Source organism: Lactuca serriola, chromosome 8 (genome assembly GCF_051521515.1).
Source record: "Lactuca serriola cultivar US96UC23 chromosome 8, Lser_US96UC23_V15, whole genome shotgun sequence".
NCBI lineage: Eukaryota > Viridiplantae > Streptophyta > Magnoliopsida > Asterales > Asteraceae > Lactuca > Lactuca serriola.
In genome coordinates this window covers 252,696,500-252,704,909 of record NC_136415.1, presented here as the reverse complement: position 1 = coordinate 252,704,909, position 8,410 = coordinate 252,696,500, and positions in this window count along the sequence as shown.

Sequence of the window (8,410 nt, the reverse complement as noted above, 5' to 3'; positions counted from 1 at the left end):
CTGGGTTATCAATGTGCATCAGGAAAATGCCATCCCGCAAGAATAACAAGCACACCCGCGAGACACCACTCTTGCAGATGGACTCTGCTACATTTCAAGCTGCTGTAATGGTAGCAGTAACCGCTGCTATGGCACAGATCAATGCAAACAACCCTAAAGGAGGCAGGGATAGCATTGACAACTCCAGCCAAAGGAACAAACATGGAAACCAACAAGTGACAACCTGTCAAGGAACTCCAAACCCCAAGCTTAAGAGCAGGAAGCTGAGGACTGGAGGTAAGAGAAAGGGACAACACACTCAAGGGTTCTCAAGGGAGCAACGTGTGGTTGCTGTTCATGCGACCACGACCCCTATTACACCAGCAACCAGGAGACCATATGCTGGAAACCTTCCAAAATGCAACCAGTGCAAATTCCATCATAATGGAGCCTGCAGGGAGATGCATTGTAACAAATGCAACCGAAAGAATCACGTCGCCAAATTCTTTAGAGCTTATCCATGCCAGAATCGCCAGCCAAATGAAAACGACAACGATCGCAACAACCCTAACAACAACACCAATGATGAGACCAGTCGCACCTGCTATAGGTGTGGAGGAACTGGTCACATCAGGCGCAATTGCCCTAGGGATAACAATCGAGGAGCAGAAGGATCAGAAATGGTCCTGACCTTGGGTCAAGGGGAAGCAATCCAAAACCCAACGATTGTTACTGGTACATTCCCACTTGACAACTCTTTCGCTTACCTCTTATTCAATGGTAAATCCGAGTGAAGTTTTGGTTAGTAAAAACTTCAAACACTTACTAAAACAACATCCCCAAAGCTAAGCTAAGCCTTTTCAATGGACATGGCCAAAGGGGAAAAATGATTTAATCTAGGGTACTCATGTGGAGTACACCTTAACACTAAACAACCATTCATTACAAATAGATTTCATGCCAGTAAATATTAGGAGTTTTAATGTGATAATCGTCATGGTTGGGTAAGCCCCCACCGTGCTAATACTATGTGCCGCGAGAAGGTCGTTTGCCTTCACCTTCCTAATCATGAAAACTCTAATAATCCATGGTGATAAACCTGACGCTAATCCTCTTCCTATCTCGTGCATCAAGGCACAGAAGTGCCTGCACCAGAAGAACTACATTTTCCTCACTCATGTTGTGGACAAGACCAAAGAAGAGGTAGGCATACAGGGTATTTCAGTAGCTTCTGATTTTCCCAAATGTGTTTCCTAAGGAACTTTTGGGAATACCCTAGAGAGACGGGTTGAATTTCGAATCAACCTCATATCGGGAACCACATCAATTGCCAATTCACCCTATAGGTTGACTCCCGCCGAAAATTCACAAGTTATCCAGTCAACTGAGTAGAATTGTTACGCAAAGGATTCATCGGACCAAGCTTTTCACCCTGGAGAGCTCTGGTCTCGTTCTTCAAGAAGACGGATCCTTCAAAAGGCACCTCGATTTTAGGAAATTGAATAAGCTCCCTATAGAAAATCGATACCCACTTCCTCGGACTGACGATCTATTTGGCAAGCTCCAAGGAGCTAGTTACTTCTCTAAAAAAATAGATCTAAGAACCGGTTATCATCAACTTCGAGCCCGAGAAGAGGACATTCCAAAAAAAAAAAAAAACTGCCTTCCAAACTTGTCACGACCATTTCAAATCCATTGTGAAACCCTTCGATCTAACGAATGCTCCCATGGTTTTCATGAACCTTACGAACCAAGTTTCCCAACCATTCCTAGTTAGCCCTTTCACTATTTTCATCAATAACATACTCATCTGCTCACAAAGCGAGAACGAAACACTATCATCATCTACGACCAGCATAGAAAGCATCAAGGCTGGGAATGTCGCGATGAAAGCACTACATGGATGGATAAAACTCTCGAAATCGAAAGATGAAGCTTTTTGTTATAAGAGTTGAGTTGGGCGTTATCTGGGTGATCGTCGATAGGTTAACCCAATCTTCTCATTTCCTGCCAATACGGAAATCAAACAAGATGGAAGGATTAGCTTGGATCTATATCTAGGAGATCGTGAGACTCCATGAAATATCGGTATCCACTATCTTAGATCGAGATAACAGATTTTCTTCAGGACTATGGCAGTCACTTCAGAGGGCTATGGGAACATAACTAGACATAAGCGTTGCTTACCACCTTCAAACCAACAGCCAAAGTGAACGAACCATTCGACCACTCAAATTCATGTTACAAGTTTAGGTGTGTGAGTTCAACAAGTCAGGGGATACCCGGTTTCCCTTGGCAAAATTCTCATATAATAACAACTACCGCACGAGCATCAAGAATGCTCCTTTCGAAAACTCTTTATAGTCATAAATGCATATCACTCGGTGGTACTCCCATGAGAGCAGAAACCATTGCGAAACAACAGAGAAGATGATCCAAATCAAAGCTTGACTTCAAGCATTGCGAGACCAACAGAAGAGCTATTCCGACAAGCGGCGTAAGCCATTAGGATGTCAAGTCGGGGATCGCGTGTTATTAAAGGAATCTCCCTGGAAAGGAATGATTCGCTTTAGGAAACGAGAAAACCAGACCCACGATTCGCTGGACTGTTCGAGATTCTTGCTCGAATTGGTCCAAAGACATATAGACTGTAACTGCCTATAGAGCTCAGCAACGTGAACCCTGTGTTCTGTGTCCTGAATCTGAAAAGTGCCTATCAGAAAAAAAACTCTTATCATTCCCTTTATAAGGGATCAAAATGAACAAGAATCTCATGTTCGTCAAAGAACTAGTCGAGGTGTTTGAGATAGGGAAGTAGAGCATACAAAGCAAAGCCACATTTTCATTGTGAAGATTCGGTGGAACGCTAAGCGTGGACCGAAATACACATGAGAAGCGCGAAGATCAAATGAAGTACCTATCCTCTCATTCATGATCATACCATTCGAAAGAATTTCGGGACGAAATTCCCTCTAACGGGGGGATGATGTCACAACTGGCACTTTTGCTAGGAGTTTCTATTCTCATGAAACCACCAACTATAGTAAGGCTTGTAATCTAAGTGAATGTTATACCCTGTCCTCGTTCAAATACCTCTTATAGGTTCAACTAGGGGTTAGAAACCGTAGGAATTCCGGTTTAAGTTCCTTATGAACTAAAATTCTCCTATTGGGCATAATGGACCAATAAGCCTTCAACTTGACCACTTTAGGCCATGATGGGCCATAAAGGGATTTAATTACCCCTAATGGACCCTAAACCCATTTCTTTTACCAATTTGGGCCGTGAGTCTCCTTAAGAGCCCAATGGGCCGAACATTTATTTTTGGGCCTCATAAATTCGGCCAAGACCAACAATGGGCAAAAACACCTCATCCACATTTACCTTAGCCCAATCTCGGCCCAAGATCATTCCAAAAAAAAAAAAAAAGGAAAAGAGATGAATTATCCTAACCTTGCCACCTCAATATTGCATGGTGGTCATCCATGCATAATAACCACCATACAACAAGGTAGGTTCATATATCTAGGCAAGGAAATCCTTTCTTTCTCTCCCTTCTTCAAACTCACGGCCATATGGCCTTTCTACCTCCACATTTCATTCTAAAACCCAACATTTTCTCTCATCATTCCTCTCAAACACTCTCAAGAAAAACCACCCTTCTATCCTCTCAATTTTTCGAGATTTTAAGAATTTCAAGAAGGTTTTCCCACCTAGGTCATCATCTTTGGTAAGTTTTTCATTAGATCTATGATTTCACTCCTTGATCTACTCAAAAATCTCCTCTTACACCATACTTTCGTGAATCATACTCTTATAGCACCATAGAGCTCGAAAATCATCTCCATAACACATCTAGGGTCGAGATCTCTTCACTTCTTCATTAAAACCGACTTCCAAACCCCAAGGTGAGCTTCATACCCCCTATTTTCTGTTTTTATGAGTTTTGTGGGGGGGGGGGGGAATACAAGTGAAAGTGTAGATCTATATGTGTTTTGTATGCCTTGTATGATTTCCATGCTTATATGTGTGCTTTTGTGTGTTATAATGTTGGATCTAGCCATAAAACTCCTCAAAACCGAGATATACCTTATGTTAAATGATTTTAGCATCAAATATATTTCTACATACAAAGTGTTTCTAGAAAAATAGCTAAATGGCTTAGTAACAATTTCTTTGGGCTAAAAACACAATTTTTGGACCTAAGATGTGAAAATATACTAAATTAAGGGCCCAAATTGACATATCACGAATTCTGATGGATAAGGTGTGTCAAAACAGTTTCAACAAAACAATTTCTGGAAATATACTCAATTAAAGGATTAAAAACATAAATTTCAAGCTTAATGGGCTAAAAATGACATTTTCGGCCCAATGAGGCCCATTATGCGAGATTTTCTGTTTTGGAGGGCCAAAACTGTGTTTTTCTGTAAAACAGTGGACTATAAGTGTTCCAAGTCCTTTTCAAAGGCTTAAAATGCTTTTTAAATTTAAAAAGGACCAAAGTTGCAAATTTTTTTCCATTTGGGCCAAAATTGTCAAAGTTGCGAAAAAGAAGGGCTATTACCGAGAAAACTGCAATTTCAGGGACTAAAACTGTTTTCATTGAAAAATATGCTGAAAAATATTAATTTCAATAATTTTTGGTGTTAAAATGTCAAGAAAATTGATTTAAGGACCAAACCGGAAAAATATTTAATTAAAAGGGTTGAAAAAGTAAATTTTACAAACAACGAGAGGCTGAAAACAGAAACTTCCAAGGCTAATTCAATACACGCAATTTGATCAAATGATGGCACCGCGACTATCGACGAAATACAATACATTACAATACCAAAAGTCGTTGTTAAACGAATTGGTTCGGTCTCGAACCAATAAAAATCCGAAACTACTAACACGACGACACTACGACACTACGATTCATACAAGTAACGTTTGGGAATTCAATATACATGCGAGTGTGCACAGACGTCTACGCACCATCTTTGGGCCCCAAAAGTATAAAATCTTGTTTGTTAGGCCTAGCTAGCCCAATGACCTGATCTTAAGGCCCGAAGACCTCTATCTTACGAAGTGTTGGGTTTTACCGATCTGACACAACGTAAAAGGACTTTCAATGGCTTGTATACTACTGGTCCCCAAGGGTCCTTTGGTATTGCTAGTAAAGTCTACATTTCATGCGAGGCGGGTCTGGGACCCCTCGTACATTTTTTTATCCCCAACCGGTTAATGGAGTCATCGAGGTCTTCGTGCCCTCTTTCTCTTCGGATGTGGGACTACACATAGTCAGGGCGATTGGATAACGTGATTAATACGGACGACGCCTACGGGATCGTTAGTATAGCTATAAACTGGTCGTTTGTGTAATGCGTGTTTGTAGAAAATAATCATGCTCAAAATAATCCAATGTCGCCTGGGACTGACACTACGCGCTATGCAATGGTTTCAATGTGACTTCATGGGATTCAAGGAATTAGGAAAACATCGGGGTTTCCTAGGGTTTTCAATACATATAGATTTGAAATGCATACAACTTCAATGAACAATTTTTACAAGTATAGAAACAAACAAGCATACCTATGGATCTTCACAAACGTTTTCAAAAGCTTTCCTTTTCAGAAATTATCGGATTTTCTGGTGGTTTTCAAACGACACGAAACATTGTTTTTCAAATACCGCTTATGAACTCACCAACATTTCATATGTTGACGTTTTTCAAAATACTTGTATTCTCAGGTAACAGATAAATCGAAGGGATAAGTGTACTCAGTGACGTTTTACAGCTTGTTTAATTAGCACCGCACAATCTACTTCTTGGGCATGTAATGTTAGGGAACAATGTACTAAATGTAAACGCTATCAGTTGTAATATTCAAATGTTGGTGACGAATGATGTTAGGTTTCATGTATATTCATTGTGATGGTATTCAATTGAGTCACAACAGCTCCCGGACGCTTCCGCTGTCTGGTTCGGGGGTGTGACATTTACTGAATCTTCAGGCATGTTGGATTGCCCTTTAGAGGTAGCGATTGCCGATGATCAATCGGTGCGAGCGTCAGCAGTATTCAGGGATTGTGTCCTAAGGTTGTTTGAGGAGTGCTATTTGGTGGATTTGGTTCCCATCCCTTTGCGGGGGAACTAGGGGATTATAGGCATGGATTGGTTGATCCCTAATGGGGGCGGTGATAGTTTGCGCACAACAGTTAGTGCGGATCAGGACCCCATGTGGGGGAGAGTTGGTGATCCACAGCGAGAGGCCACAGCATGGACCTACAGTATGTTCAGCAGCGAGAGCTAGGCGCTACCTTCAGCAGGGTTGCGCGGGATATGTCGCGTATGTTATGTATACCCGGGAGACGGGTAAGGCGACGGTGAGCGAGGTTCCAGTGGTGCGAGACTACACTGATGTGTTCCCGAAGGAGCTTCCTGGAATACCTCCAGAACGTCAGGTAGAGTTCAGGATCGACCTAGTTCCTGGTGCGGCTCCGATAGCCAAAGCACCCTATCGGTTGGCTCCTCCCGAGATGCAGGAGTTGTCTACGCAGCTGTAGGAGCTGCTAGACAAGGGATTTATTCGACCGAGCAGTTCACCCTAGGGAGCCCCGATCTTGTTTGTGAAGAAGAAGGACGGGTCGCATCGGATGTGTATAGATTACCGGGAGCTGAATAAGGTAACGGTGAAGAACCGTTACCCACTCCCGAGGATTGATGACCTCTTTGATCAGTTACAGGGAGCATCTTGGTTCTCCAAGATCAATTTGCGTTCAGGTTATCATCAGATGAGGGTCAGAGAGGAGGATGTACAGAAGACCGCGTTTCAGACGCGTTATGGCCATTATGAGTTCGTGGTGATGCCGTTTGGGCTCACCAATGCTCCTGCCACGTTCATGGACCTCATGAACCGCGTGTGTAGACCGATGCTGGATCGGTCTGTGATAGTTTTCATTGATGACATCCTGGTTTATTCCAAGACGCAGGAGGAGCATGAGGAGCATCTAAGAGAGGTTTTGGAGACCTTGAGGAGGGAGAGCTTGTACGCCAAGTTCTCCAAATGTGAGTTTTGGTTGCGCGATGTGCAGTTTCTTAGGCACCTCGTCAACCAAAACGAGATTTCAGTAGACCCAGCCAAGGTGGAGGCCGTGATGAGGTGGGAGGTTCCGAAGTCTCCATCCGAGATTCGGAGTTTCCTAGGATTAGCAGGCTACTAATGGAGATTCATTCAGGATTTCTCCAAGATAGTTGTACCCCTGACACGGTTGACTAGGAAAGTCGTGGTCTTTCGATGGGGACCTGAGCAATAGGTGGCGTTCGAGATTCTGAGGCAAAGATTGTGCGAGGCGCCAATCTTAGCCCTGCCTGAGGGTGTAGAGGATTTTGTGGTATACTGTGATGTGTCTATCTCGGGCTTAGGCGCAGTATTGATGCAGAGGGGACATGTCATTGCTTATGCCTCGAGGTAGCTAAAGCCTCACGAGGCGAACTACCCGACGTATGATTTAGAGTTGGGGGCGGTGGTTTTCGCCCTCAAGATTTGGCGGAATTACCTCTACAGGGTTCGATGTACCATTTTCACGGACCACAAGAGTTTGAGGTACCTCATCGATCAGCTGAATCTGAACATGAGGCAGCGTCGGTGGTTGGACGTGGTGAAGGATTATGATTGCGAGATCCTTTACCACCCGGGGAAGGCCAATGTGGTGGCCGATGCGCTTAGCCGTAAGGCGGCACCGATCAGGGATGTGTGTATGAGGATGACGGTGGTGATTCCACTGTTAGAGCAGATTCGGGAAGCTCAGCAGGAGGCTATGAAGGAGGAACATCGGAAGAGCGAGCGAATAGTGGGTCAAGTCACCTCCTTCGATTATGATAGCCGAGGATTATTGACACTACACCGTAGGGTGTGGGTGCCGTATCACGGAGGCGTGCACCAGATCTTGATGGAGGAGGCGCACAAATCCCGATTCTCTATTCATCTAGGGGCGATGAAGATGTATAGGGATCTTCGTCTAGACTATTGGTGGCCCTACGTGAAGTAGGATGTGGCGTGGTACATCGAGCGGTGTTTGACCTGCAGGAAGGTCAAGGCCGAGCATCAGAGACCGCACGACAAGATGCAGCCGTTGGACACCCCGTTGTGGAAATGGGAAGATATTACGATGGATTTTATCACGAAGCTTCCCAGGACTGCGCGAGGAGTAGATTCGATTTGGGTCATCATGGATCGATTGACCAAGAGTGCCCATTTTATTCCGATCCAGGAGAGTATCTCGGCCGAAAAGTTGGCTGATATCTATATCAGGGAGATAGTGGCGCGGCACGGGGTGTCAGTGTCAGTGATATCAGACCGAGATGTGCGGTTCACTTCCAGGTTTTGGAAGATGTTTCATGGTGAGTTGGGCACTCGTCTGCATTTTAGCACCGCCTTTCACC